Genomic DNA, 14,874 nt, shown 5'->3' on the forward strand with positions numbered 1-14,874 from the left:
CACTGAGTTGTTTAAATTCACATAGACACAACGATTAGAATTCTCTATAAAGACGCTGTTGCTATTTACCCCATGATTCAGGGCAAGCCTTTGCTTTATTAAGAGACATCTTGCACCAATACACTGTTTTTAACAGATAAGAAGGGCACAAAGGAACCAGTCCATTCCAGAGACGGTGGTCGCTATGCAAAAGCTTGCCCCGAATCACGAGGTATAGCAACCTGCAAGATCTTTGCTTCTTCAGAAATTACTCAACGTTACTCAAATTTGAGTTCACAATATCATCCAGTGAGTATAAATATAGTTCAGTGGAAGATCAAGTCAACACAAAAGCACACCAACTATCCTTATGCTCCCAGTTTACACATTGTAAACCCACAGTGAGGAAAGTTTTGAAGAAACAAGAAAAAAATTAAAGGGATCTAAAAGACAGAGAGAGGGATAACAGTCTAACTTCCAGCTTGATGGTAAACAAGAACCTTTGACCATTCAGGTGTGAGTGATAATGATGAAAAGAGCCATTTGCATGATCACATCTTCATAATCCTGCTGTGAAAACCACTGAGGCCATCAGACTGAGCAATCGTTATACGCCAATGGGTGCAGTCCACTTATTCAAGTGAGAATTTCTGGCCTGCTTATTAGCATTAAAAGTGCCCCCCACAGTGTCTTTTGAAAAAGGAGATTGTTTGGCCCCAAATTGGTGAGATTGTGTAAATCATTGCCAGGATCAACTCCCTAGGTCTTTGAGCTTTCCTATGAGCAGAATGGCTAAAAACTATGGTTGAAAAAGGGTCCTTAGCACCCCAGAAAGTTGAGGGTTGCCGCTTGAAAAATGGCTGCAATCAGATTTCGGAAAAATCACTTTTCGGGGGGTGAATTTGTTTTGTGGGAATAATTAAAAATGTAATTCGTTGACCCATACAAAATTGAAAAGAAATTGAAAGATTAGGGACCAGACAATAACTTAATTTGTGTTTCAGAAATCTCAGGGATGTTGGTATGCATGTTATTGGACCCTGAATAGTGCTGATTTTAGACTGATTTTAATGGGGCTTGAATTAGTGGACTGCACCCCTATGCATCCCACATAAGGAAAAAAAGGGCTGGATATTTTTAGTTGCAATCTACCAATTGATATAACTCTAGAAGCATTATCCTTGTTTTCAAGCCCAATGACATCTATTGTCATCTCAAAATGGACGTTTGCTATGAATTGGTAATTGATCATTGCCGGATGGTCGATCAGACTTTATGGACTGCTGGGAGGCGACGGCATGTCTGTGTGATACATCAAAACTGTCATCACTTTGAAAGACCTCCTGCCCACTATATGGCTCTGATAGTGATAGTCTCTCACAGCATTACGTGATATTGAGTGGACAGTTGTGAAATACCCACAAATTGGCCTTCCCAAAGCCAGGATTCCAGTTCTAGATCTAGAGAGCCAGGGTAGATGTATAGAGAAAACACCAATTTAATTTCACCGAATTAGTATTTATCCCGCAGGCAAACCAGCAGTTTCAAATTGGAATCTCCAACAATATTGAATATTGATGTTCTAGTTTTATGATACACCTATGCTATTTTTGTAGGTCCAAATGTTTTTCCAGGCCCCGTATAGGCACAGTGAATGCCTATTAGATAATCCAGCCCTAAAAGCAAGAAAAATCCCCATCATCAAGCCTTACCAGTACATGTTTAATGTCTCAACAAAAAATAATTAAGACACCAATATTGAGAAATTTATCAACCATAGGAGCACCTGGCTTGAAATTATCAGAGAATTTCTGAGAATTATACACATTAGCCAGCTTACTGAAGGCATTAATGGATGTGCAGTTGAAATATCCTTGAACTGCATGTACGTGGTTATTAAAATATGTCATTAATTAGTGTTTAATTAGTGTTTATCAGGCAGAGGCAATATTCACATGCCAGAGCAAAACATGTCAATGGTGATCAGATAGACATAAACAATTCTGTCCTGCTGGTTCTAAATCTAAAACACAAAATTCATATGGCCTCTGAACCACAAATTTCCAGTTCATCACCAGCACCGACACTGTCCCTCCCCTCTGAAAGTCCGTTTTTTGTTTAGAGCTGGTTTTGTGGTTACTTATTGGGCACTTTCAATAAACACAAGATTTAGAGAGATTTGCTAAAGAATCAAGGGGTTTCTCAGTGTATGAGGGAAGGAGCTGGGATTTGGGTTTGGATATGACAAGCTGGATGGCATTTTCACATTTTTAGAAAGATAACAGGATTCACTGATGAGTCAGCACTGGCAAGTGAGACCTGCCCCACCCTCCACAAGTTTAAGTGTTATTTCCCTGAAAGGTCGATCAGTATTGCCATGAATATATTTGTAGCATACTTCATACAAATATATACAACAAATATGTATTTCTTTGGACTCCTACTTTTCAGTCGTCAGCACATTTTTATGACTGACCATGATTTAATAGGGCTGTTTTATTTCTCACAAAAAACACACCATGAAAACATAACTCACATTAAATTCTCCAGTTGGTATTTTTATTGATTCTGAAACTTGTTGTGCAGCAGCCATCACTGTAGGCCTACTATGTGAACTGTTCATTAACAATGATGAGTGATAGATGCATTCTCCAAGTAATCTGAAAAAATGCCTCCATCAAAAGTTCATTACAAATGCACTTTGGTGCCTTTGCGTGCCCCTGCCTCCAAGCATTAAATCCTGTGAAAAGTGCACTGAGTCCGTGAGGAGGTAGGCACGTGCCAGCACATGTTCCACCAGATGGTTGGAGCAGCGTGACCAAAAGCTAATTAAGACCAAAAGGTGAAGCCATTGAAATCTTGCAAAACGAGTCGACAGCGTTAAATTAACGTGAAGCTATGTGGGTGCTGGCTTCCATGGCCTGTGGCATATGATGAGAACGCCTCCACTGATATCGCGATGGGCCGACCTGTCAGTAACACAAACTGCAGGATGTTTTCCATCATAATAGATTTCATTCACTTCTTTATCTGATTTAGGAGGTATTCTCCCTGGAGCATCGTGGTGTGGTGTTCAAAGTTCTTGATGAGGCAAAGCACTGAGCTCAATTCAGTTTACAACTCAGATAATGAGGTGTTCAGAGTTTCTAGATGTGTATTTTGCATTTATTCATGTAGGCTTGAGACAAAGGTGTTCCCGGTGGCGCGGCAATGGTACATTTAAACAACATGATTCACATTACTTTTACTTTTGAAAGTCATTGCTGGGGCTACTGACACTGTTGAAGGAAGTGAGTTTCCAGAAAGGATGATATGCCTGATAATCAGGGGTAGCAAAGATTTCAGAGATGCCGATGATTGTGGCTGGGAAAACGATATTTAAAAAACTACACTAGTTGAGCTCCTAACGAACACATGATTAAGATGGTTTGCAGTGGATGTGTGCCCTTTGTAGATTTCTGGGTAAGGCCTTAAACCAAGGAATAAAGCCGATATTACACTGTGTATGTGTGTGACTAATTGTCAAAACATGAGTTTTACAAATCCCTTTAAACACTGCATGAAAGTACCACATATGGCACACAGAAGTAATAAAGATTCATCAGTTTAGCATGACTGAGGGCACAAAAAAAACAGCCAGATGTGCATTTGAAATTGAAAAGAGATGGAGGCCATATTGTAAATACATCAATCAGTCACACACAGCACATTTAATTCGAGAACATGATTTGCCTGCCACTTTCGACCTTTCTAAATTCCCTTCAATTCAAGGTAAACCTCCAATGCCCCACCATAAACTCTGAACACCAGGGGCAACGTGGCATAAGATGGCATTCCATCATGTCTGTGCTCCTTCACTTAAGTCCATTATGTAGTGCTCAGCAGGTATATCTATGACCATAATTCATGTGAAACACACCTGTTCATCATTGACTGTTGACTTGCCATAATATGCACATGAATCTCACTCTATATAGGGAACATATCCAAAAAGATACATGCTCTCAAAGCAAATGGATAATTTAGGGGTATGTTCCACTTGTGAAAATATTGGCAAGTCTGCAGAATATTTTCCTATCAGAAAGCAGCTCAAAAGTCGACAATTTCAATATTCCATTGGGCTGTTCTCACTGGAACACTTGCATTCCATTTAAACATTCACACACCAGTGCTGCAATGGTACGCTTTCAACATAGGCTGTTTTAATTTGCCTTGTTAACATTGGCATGGCAAACTGGAGAAAAACGGGAAATTCCATTTGCATATTGCTCACTTGGTAATGTTGGAAAGAGATTTCTTGGTCATCAACTGGTCTGTAATTGACTTCATCATACACTCGGACGCACCACTAATTGCAAGCTCCTATTGGACAAACAGTAAAGTTGCACATTAACATCCGGTTCCATGGTTCCATGTTAGCTCTATGTGCAGTGGGCATTGTATAAACTGAAGTGATATCACACTTACCAACCAGATACTCAGCAATGAATCTCACTGGCCCATCAGTGAAACCAACTTACCTTCCCAGTCACCTGACAAATCATAGTTTTTTAAACTGAGGCCCCTTATTAACTGTGGTCTCCTGTAGATGGTTGGTTACAACCCTATACACATCTCAACAATACGGGCAATTCACAACAGTGCGCCACCAAGAGTTTGCAATTCGTTGGCCAATCATAACACGCGCAATTTGTCGACCCTTTCCAAACGCGCATTGGGTCGACAAATTTCGCACATTGTGATTGGCCGATGCATTGTAAACTCTTGGTGGTGCACTATTGTGGAACGGCCTTATTTGGTTATGTTCAAGATACTACACTAAGTTAAGGACCTGTTCTCAACTTGTCTTTTTTTCCAAGTAATGAGTGGGGTTTAGTTCTTTCATTTTTTTATTTGTCTGGAGGGTATTCTCATTGGAAAAAACATTAAAAAAATCTTCAGGACAGTTGTATTGGGGTTTTTGCAGCAGTAAAATATCTCATATAAAAAAGTATGCCCAAAATAAAAAGTGGTCCTGAACTTTTTTGAGTAGTATATTTAAACAACAACAAAAAGTGAAACCAACTTAAATTAGGTTCAACCAGTGTCTTTCTCAAAACAGTGTCTGAAGAAGTGTACCACAATTTTGATATTTGATCATCTGCATCATATTCTTCGTATCTTGTAACTCAGCATGACATATTTGTTCCTCCTATCACTGGACAATGAAAGGGCAGCAATCAATTTGTGTTTAATACAAACCTTCAAAATGTCTCAGGCAACTTTATTTGCAACTGTTATTTTGCCATTTCAAAGAATATTTTACAGCATTTTTTATTTTAATTTTTGATAATGAATATTTCCACATTCTTGAGCAAAACTGTGGCGTCATCTTAGGAAGAAAGCCTCCATGTTACATTGGTTTGTACACAAAACTGGACTTAGTTTTCTCTTTCTTTTGGTTGGCTGATTCATTGTTGTTTATGTGCATAGCAATAAGCAAGATTCCTCACTCAAAAATGTTTCCAGTAGGTAAATTCTAGGTTCACAGGTTGAATAGTTCCAACACCTGTGCTCTGAACCATGTCTTCCCCAGATGACTTCACAGCAACAGCACCCTCAGTTGTCCAGGGAAGCATGGATTATCTAATTGTTTTAAACAGTGCACTTTCAATGTGTTTAACCAAATATGATTTAAAGAGTTTTCATACATTGAAGAATACACAGTTGAACAAAAATTGTGTCCAAGAAAATTCACCACAGCTACACTTGAAAGCATTTTGCTGTAATTAAAAGAAAGTGCAAGACCCTGTCCTAATTGAGGACTACACATATTTTACATAAAAAGAGACTTTTCTGACCACTGCAATACAAACTAAAAGGCTCACACTAAACTTTCCAAATCTGAAACTTACAGTTTAACAATGCACTGTCAAGTTTGAATCAAAATACAACATCACAAGTCAAAAATACAAACTTTGACTTAAGTCACATTATATGGGGAAAATGATACAATATGACACACAGGTCTTTTGCACGGTAAATCTTTACAGTACATGGTACAATCCACATTTGGAAACATTTATTTAGTGGTTTTCCTGCTGCTGAGTCTGAATCAGAAAAACAAGACTGGCATATTTCTGTGTCTCAGACAATCTGAGTGCAAGTCCCAGTTTCAGTAATGTGACAAGGATGCATTGAAGTGTGATTTTCCATGCTGAATGCATCCAATGAGATCCGTTTCATTTTGGGTCAGTAAACAGCAGTTTTAGTGACAGAGACTAAGATTTTAGTGCAATTGGTATTGTGATACTGTGTCTCTCTGGTAATCTTCACATTTGTTAACTGCTTCTACTAACAACTTGCCTTCAGTGCATAACCGCAGTTAGTCATTTCTCAAGACTGTATCCCTGGCAGTCCCACGCAAGTTCATGACATGTCTGACAAATAACAAACAACTCTTCTGGTGACTTGTATGCATGGATATATACTAAGCCTGCAAGAATAACAAATACAGCTTGACAGTAATGACCAATTGGAAGGAAATGTTCCTGGTGAAGTGCTTTTTTGGGGGGGAACATTATGTTGGAATGTCACTGCCACAATGGGTAATGTATCATGTACTATGGAATGTTTCATGGAAACGTCACCGGAGCAGATGTTGGTATAAAAAACACAGACAAAGAAACACATGGACCTATGTACCTACTCTTATTTGCTGCCCCCTTCAAATGTACTGACCCCTGGTCCTCATCCCCACACCTCAAGGTTTTACACCAGCCAAGTCAAAAAATCAGGTCACACCATCTGTTGCCGCCTTGTTTACAGCAGCTGCATATGTCATTCATGTTCGCCTAGCATGTTTCACTATAATTCTGGGGGGAGGGGAGAGGGAAGGCTAATCATGACTGCCTCTACATCAACACAGCAGGTGGGTTGAATGTCCTGTTTTGGGCATTCCACTACTTCATATATCTGATGACCTCTTTTAGAGCTTCCCAGTTTATATATGCTACAGGATTCTTTTAATGACTATCAAGAAATGAGCCAAGCTTCCCTCTTTTGAATGCATGGTCTCATCGTGGAGGTAGAAGGCTACCTCCATGGTCTCATCTTAGCTTGGATCAAGGAAGAACAACTGCAAATCGATATTTACTTTTTATATAACAAATCACAAATGAATTTGGAATGTGCTGTCTTATTTCCGATTAATCAGGAAGGATGGGTCAACAAATTTGGAAAAAACAAATTAAAAATTGAAAATTTTGAATGCCCTCTTTAACAGTCCAAAATCTTGGCCTTTAAAATTACAGCCTTCTCCAACCATTACATCTGCCACCAGAGCACACCTGACAGACATAATTCTAACCTAGCTGACCTTGCTAACATGTGTCAACATGTGTTTACAAGGTAAGGTAAAGAATGGGTCAGGGTGTCAGGTTGTTGTGTGAGCCAATCATGATGTAGGCTAACCAACTCTAAATCAGTACACAGATAAAAGAATGTACTAAAGACAGTAAACAACATAATGTTTAAAGTATATTTACGAAATGCCTCCATAACAAATTATCATGCACTGAAATATCTATAATAATTACCACAGCGACTGCAATTGCATTCTTAATAACATTTTAAATATCATATGTGCATTAGAAGATCAAGTGCTAATGAGGCAGTTGATTCCTTCTCTTCAAACAAAATAACAAAACGTGTAAATTTTCCCCGAATATCACCTAAATTGTGTCTTTTATAAAATTAACATGCGGCTGATCATAGACTCCTTGTTTACAAACGACTGTTTGGTCAGATGGATTAAAGAAGGGATTTAGTAAAAACTTTTTATGTCTTCAATTTGCTTGCAGACCAAACATGGCTGGACATTTACTGCAGGCTGGAGACACCAGTCAAATTAATGAGTGGACACGGCAAGGGTACATGTACCTGATTGCTTTTATTTTTGCCACTCTTCTAGCTGTCTGCTCCAGTGTTTGGGTGGCAAGCAAGGTGAAAACAGGGAATCTGAGAATCAAAGAAATTGCAGCAAACCTCCTGGAAAGCAGACACATCTGTGGATAATGGAGTAGACATTAATCAGGTGTTTATGGTAGGCAGACAGAAAGTTTGGCAACTGTGCATGCCATCACCACTCACCTACTGACTTAGAGGTTGTGACCATAACGAATGAAATGGGCTTAAATAATCCCTGCCTCTCAGTATTGGATGGGGGAACACTGATAGTGCTCCCTTCTTATAAGAAATTTATGCCCAGCAGCAAAAAATATGACCCCTTAATCTTGGATTTATTACCCCCATCCAGTGTGGAAGCCCCTCCTTTTCAAAAATGCTGTCTCCCCCTTTCATAAATGATGACTATGCCCTTGCCAGACCATATCACTGGAAAACGTGGCACATCAGATCAGGGCAGCTGCTAAAAAGCACTTTTATTGTAGCCAGTGATGAAGTCCATCAATCAGAAACAATAAAAATGATCATTATGTTAGGTAATTATGTTTGCTTAGTTTACATACTGCTTTCAAGGAAGAGATACCATCAGGTATCTTGTTGATATAATTTCATACCACAAAATATGTCTTGACCAACCAAATTGGGCATGCTGCCTGATTACATTTCCACATGATATTGATAATATCCCCCCAAAAGACCGTGTCTCAAATCATGAGAAGTTCTTTGAAGTACATGTTGACAAAAGTGTTCTAAGAGGTTCTCAGTGGAAGGAATAGTATTGATTTAGGAGGATCTCTCAGGGACGTCCCTGGGAAGGCAGCATGGTTCTTTCTCTGTTCCTCATAAGTCACAAGATATTCAAGTCAACAAACACAAAAGTGTTCCTTAGTCATTGCTGACCCTCTAACCTATGGCTGGTCTTGTGGAAGGACTTACAAAGGGACTTAATTATGACAGGACAAGTGATGGACTCAACTGCAAATATTTTTTTTGGAGGGGGGGAGGTAACTTTCAAAATAGCAGACTTTCAAACTATCAACAGTAGATGGGGTCAAAAGACCTAAAACATGATTCCATGCATGTGTGCTATCCTATGGGGGCTCAATGGATTGTGTCCCATCCCCATCACTGCCAAAGTACATGTAAAGCAAGCTTGATGTCACAATGTTATAGGTCAATTCCTAAAGGCACCATTGAGGAAACTTGAGATTTTCCCACCTGTTTCCCTTTTCATTCCTGCTTTCCATTTTCTTCACTTCTTGCTGGCCCGTTTGTCCCAAGTCACCACGCCACCCTGGGTTAAAACCTTCAAGTGTGAACAAGCTCTATGGTACAGTAACATCATGAAATTTATGGCTGCATGGCTAGCTGGCTGTTCATACACATGACCAGTTTCCACCTTCCTGTATGATGGAACAACACCGGTCCATCATCACATACATGTTAAAGATTCCATTTTTGGCAGTGCCATTTTTTCAGGCACCAGGTCAATCAACTCTGCCTGGGGCAGTCCCTACAGGGAAAGTGTACCATTCAACACCGGAACATTCCAATTTCATTTGCCTTTTCAGTAATTGATGTATTTTTTGTTGTATTTAATTTGATTAGCCACACTGTATACATCAGCTGGTCTTTAGCTCTATAAGTAATTGTAATTGTAACAGTCAACATCAAAGACTTTCTGTTCAGTTTTCTGAAACTCTTGGGTGCTTGCTAGGAGGGATATGGCCTTATATTGGGGCATAAATCAACAACTACCGTTTGTAATGACCTGAAGTTGAACTGTGAAAACTTAACAGTCCCTCCTGTCTCTTGCTACCATTGTATGACTATATACATGTATATAGGTACATAAACAGTGACTTAAGTGGGGGCAGAAGGTGTACCCAGCAACGGTCCTTGTCACTTATTCTGAGCAAGCGTGTAGGGTGTGTACAATTCCTGAGAATAATAGAAAGGACCGACATATTGGCTGCCACCAGCATTTCAAACTTCTCTCATTATCCAACCTTACTTAGACCCTGATTACAGCTGTCATAATGGGGGGGGGCACAAAGGGCCTATGTTTTGGATTATCGGATCATCAATAATGTACAGTTTTCTTGGACTGGATGTATGGGGGACATGTGGCCTAGTGGTTAGGATCTGCAGCATCTGATCATAAGGTTTGGGGTTCATATCAAGCTAGTGGCAGCGTAAATGGGTACCTGTGAGGGCAGATGTGGTTATGGTTACAGTTGGCGATTTTCTCCGAAATGGCAGAATTAGGCTCGTATACTGTCAGGTAGCTAAGTTGGTTTTAGGAGGAATGCTAAATGTGCAGGGTTAATAACGATGTCTTGCACACCTTCATGGTAGATATGTTTTGCACTTACAAATAGCTATTACTATATGTATTTGATGTAAAGGCTGAAAGAAAGTCTTTGATGGCGGGCATTCTTACCACCTAACTCTTAATGTTGCATCTGCTTGGTCAATTTCTGGAGTTTCCCATAATTCTATCTGATGCTATGGAAACCAGAGATGGGTTCAGGGCTGCATCCAACAGTAAACCGTTATATGCTGTTCCAGCATACCATCAGTGGTTAAAGTACACTATACACAGGGTACGCCATATACACTACTGAAACACACAACAATGTGGTAAACCCACCTGCAGTACTGTACTCCTTGCAATAACATGTTTGTCATGAGCCCTCTGGTCTTTTAAACTCTTTTTCCCTCGCGGCAACAGTCTGGTAATCACATAAGGCAAATCCTTTCAGTCACACCCAAAACTGCCCAAACATTCTTAACTTTCATACGTATGATAAACATTTTAGGCAGTAGACTTGAAGTCTAATGATATTCAGAACTTACAGTGACACTACAACCACAAGTTGCCTGAAATGTGGAGGTGATGGGATAACAATAAATGATTTTTCACTATCAATTCTATTTCAGCCATGGCACAGGCCAGAAACAAACATAAGATCCATGTTTTCCACACATGCATTCTTCGACTTTCTCAAATATGATGTGACCAAGTTCCTTATTTCCTCCCTCTTCCCTGACACTTCAGTTTGTGTGTTTTGTTAAATGATCAACCTGTTCACAGGTTTTATTTCTTTACAAACATAAATTTAGTTGTAAATGCAAGTTTTAAACCTGTTGTACACGGTGGGAAATTCCATTCAACAGAAAGTATCAGCAAAAGTTACGAAAATCCATTTTTCATCAATCTATTCTCAAATCAACAAATTATTCTTAATTGGCGTAATGCCACATATTCTCAGTAAACAAAAATTTTAAGGGACTCTTATAGGAATTGAAAAGCAAAATAAAAAGGACACAAACAAAAAGATAAATAAACAACAAACACCCCAACTTTCATTTGTTGAACTATGTCACTCAAAGTACCTGTGACAATTGCAGTGTCATATTGCTGATCCTAATGATGACTGTGTCTAGGAAGATAAATTGTGTACAATGTTAAGAAGTTGTTCAATGTGCTCATCATTACTAATTGAAAAAATAAAGAAATATGAAGGAGGAATCCAAGGTATTTATGTCCCTCCTCCATGATGTATTTCAGTGATGACCAACCCACCAGGACTACTCCAACAAGTGATATATGACCGTATAAAGGCTATATAAGCCTAAATTTATGGGCACATATGACCCTTTCCAGTAAAAAAAACCACTTGAATGTAATGAAAGAGCGTTTGACTGGGGTTTGTGTTGTTACCATCATCTCTAATTTAACAAGACTCACTATGGAGGCCCAACTTTCTTTATGCAGCTGTCCAGGCTTAAGGTCACCAAATGGCTGGCTGAATTGTAACCATCATGTCCCCAGGGTGTGGAATTTAAACGGCTAGACTAGGATCCAGGAAGAGAATGTAATCAAAAAGGGTTCCTAGGTGACTAAGGTAAATGACCCCGGGCTAATGGGTCTTGTTTATTTCTATTTCCCAGCTTTTGTTGGGGAATCAGAAACTTATTAATTGCTTCTCAAAAACTGTCTGCACTCCAGTGGTCTTCCCTCCAGTCCCAAGTACTTAATGATGATATGCATTTCCTCTCAGGACAGAGAAACCAAGAGTGTCTTCACTTAAGAAAAGGTGTTTTGTGTCTTACGAGAGATGGGTTGAATTTGTTTATTCATTAATACCTAAGACAATTTAGCCATTTCTTCTGGTTGAGAGTCCATCACATGATCAGTCTTAAACAGTTAAAGCACTGACTGGCTGTGTGCCACCTCATTGCATGCACATGTCAATCCCCATTTAAGGAGATTGCTTTCAACTACTTCGGAGTTGAACACACCATTATAGAGCCTGAATGATTCTTACACACTTTGGCAGCATGGACCTAGGATGAATACTTGCCATGAGCTGCCATTACCTCAAAATGCAGGTTTAAATTTACTTTCTCAAGCACACTGACCACTTGCTGTTCTCTTTGAGTGCCAATATTACAGGTTCAGGCATGTAGGAAGATTATTCTACAAGGGGGGGGGCAGAAAATGAAATCTCTTTGTGGGGACTCTAATGCATGTGATTATGAGCCTATAGCGCAAAACCTGTACAGTGTGGGGGTGGCAAATTTTTGTAAGGTTTTGTGCATTATTTGTGTCAATATTTTGAAATTTCAGCATTTCAAATCCATATTGACAGTTTAAAAAAAGACAAGTTAATTATTGTAAGATCTGATGTAATGATTAAATTTTCAAAAAATGACATATCTTTAAACTGCACATTGTGAAGGTGATGTTTTGTAAACTTGTAATAGGAAAAGTGGCTCACAGAAGCATTAAACATAAAATCAAGAACCCAAATTTGGCCAAAGGGAATGGTGGTCACCTTAAAATAAGTATTGGAAGTCTGAACACTAATTAGTGGAGTTTTCCTTTCAAGAAAAGAAAACAGTTCTGTACGTTTTGTGCACAAACCAGCTGCGATGCTAAAGCTTTGCCTTAGATGACATCACAAACTTGATGACATGCATAAGGTTTAAATCTTCAAGTTTAAAATGGTATGGGGATATGTTTCAGTAAAACTTTTATTTACTTGAGGAAACCCCCAAAATGAGTGGTCACACTGAACACAATCTTACTTCGCCTCAACGATTAAAAGATTCAAAGAAAGAAGCTTGTGGATATTTCAATTTTTGGATAAGAAGTGATGGCTCTATGCCATTCAGAGACACTCTCTCTTAGATTGATTTTGGGAATAAACTTTGGGTGGTTTTGAAAAAACACATGTTTATTCGAGGGTGTGTCATTGTGGGATTTATTTCTAGGTGGAGACTGTAGTGGAGCCTTGGGAGGGTAGAAATAATAGGAAGAAATTAAAATAATATAGACAAGGGGACCAGCTGCATCCGAATCTGTGGTCTAGAGCTATGTGGTCTACGCAATGTGATTGGCCAATGCGTTGCAAACTCTTGGAGGCTGGCTATTGTGAAATGCCGGTATTGTTTACATTATCGAAAAATAAATGCTAAAGTTCCTTTCCCAAATGTCAAAATGTGTAATCTTCAATCACCTGGTATATACTGACTACAACACCTCATCACCCACCCCCTTTAAATATCCTGAATCTAACAATGAAGTTTACTATGTGTAATCCGCTCCGAGAGCAAACAAGAAGGGTGTATTTTTACAAAGCAAAGATGGTGCCTTGGTGGGAACTCACTGCTTGTTTGTGCAGGATGCGCTAAGTCTGCATGATCAGTTTCTGTTTGAATGTGTGGCCTTTGCATGTATACTGGGCATGTTCGTGAGCTCAGTAGAAAAAAGTTTCACCAGCATGTCTCTGTCTTTGCCAATGAGGGTGCACTTCAAATCGTGCCGGATTGCGCCCTCACAGAACAAAATTCCTGTCAGGTCCATGAAAATGTTTGTGTTAACTACCCTGTATGCGTCCTTTCTGGGTTAAATCTGAATATTTCTAGCATGATTGGTTACAGGTTTGGAACAGAATTTTCTAAGACATGTTGGTTTTGTGGTCACAGGAGATTGCTATCAACCGCAGTACGATGTATTAAAAACTTGCTTTCCGGTCTAGACTATGTTTACATATACGTGCACAACTGGGTTTAGGTTACTTTCCAGTAGATTTTCACAAACTTTACACATATTAATTCATTAGTGCAGCATTTCTGTGACCCTCCTCTTTTTTTCCCTCCCTCATAACAGTTGCTATCCTACAGTGGTACCTCCCCTTTAAGCTCCCTTTTCCCCAAATAAAGCATCAGTGACTGGATTTGCCCATATTTTTTTCTTTTCAAATGACAAGTAACCCCCTTCTTACAAGCCCCCTCCTGGGCTTCATTTTACACAATACCTAAATATGGTCAAAGTTAAATCTTGCTCCATTTGAAATTTTAATTCAATCATGGAGCAAAACATAGCCTGATGTTGGTCCAACAGCTCAACCAGGATCTCAGCTTGCCTTGTAAAACAATAACACTGCTATGCGCAGTCAAAGCCTATTACTCTGGGTAATTCGGTATTACTTGCTTTGCTTTTCCAGTAGCTTGGTAAAACAAACACCCTAGTGGGCCCCGTCAGCAGTGCTAACCCTTCAGGAATAACAAGAAGCCAGAGGCTCTACTGCATCCTGACAACAGTGAAATACGGATGACTGTGTTAGCGCACCCATGCAACATAAAATTGGCATTGTGTAAAATAACATTCACAAGGTAATGTTCACTTCTGACTGCTTTAAGGGGGGGGGTTCCTAACCCTTTCCCCCAAAAATGACAGCAGAAGGCAGGTGCAATAACATTCTCTGCATGGTAGAACAACATTCAATCAGATGGCTCAGGATTTGGAATGAGCACTTCATTATCCCATGAAGCCGGTTTTGGAATGTTTAAAGGAGTAATAGGATGTTCGGCGCCATTCAAACAAATATTGTCAAGAAAAAAATTCAATGAAATATTCTGATTCTGTTGCAGCAAGAA

The 14,874-nt window shown here is 39.3% G+C and overlaps 1 protein-coding gene and 1 long non-coding RNA gene across 3 annotated transcripts in view; one reads left to right on the forward strand and one right to left on the reverse strand.

Moving 5' to 3' along the window:
- Nucleotides 1-14,874, reverse strand: part of wdr27 (WD repeat domain 27) — a 254,700-nt gene that overhangs the window by 54,962 nt on the left and 184,864 nt on the right. Inside the window, exons 26-27 of one of the 2 annotated variants that reach the window (XR_015428172.1) lie at nt 6,325-6,398; nt 4,253-4,341 (exon numbers count right to left, since the gene is read on the reverse strand). The gene's annotated coding sequence lies outside the window, so the exon portion shown is untranslated. Of the gene's footprint in view, nt 1-4,252; nt 4,342-4,751; nt 6,399-14,874 lie in introns of those variants that run through there. The other variant, XM_087148074.1, reaches the window with a different exon arrangement.
- LOC147800439 (uncharacterized) overlaps nt 1-14,874 on the forward strand; it is a 34,970-nt gene that overhangs the window by 13,825 nt on the left and 6,271 nt on the right. Inside the window, exon 2 of the long non-coding RNA XR_015428178.1 lies at nt 14,445-14,610. This is a non-coding gene — a long non-coding RNA (uncharacterized LOC147800439). The remainder of the gene's footprint in view (nt 1-14,444; nt 14,611-14,874) is intronic.

Source organism: Acanthaster planci, linkage group LG01 (assembly GCF_054643075.1).
Source record: "Acanthaster planci isolate LZ-2023a linkage group LG01, COTS_SCS, whole genome shotgun sequence".
NCBI lineage: Eukaryota > Metazoa > Echinodermata > Asteroidea > Valvatida > Acanthasteridae > Acanthaster > Acanthaster planci.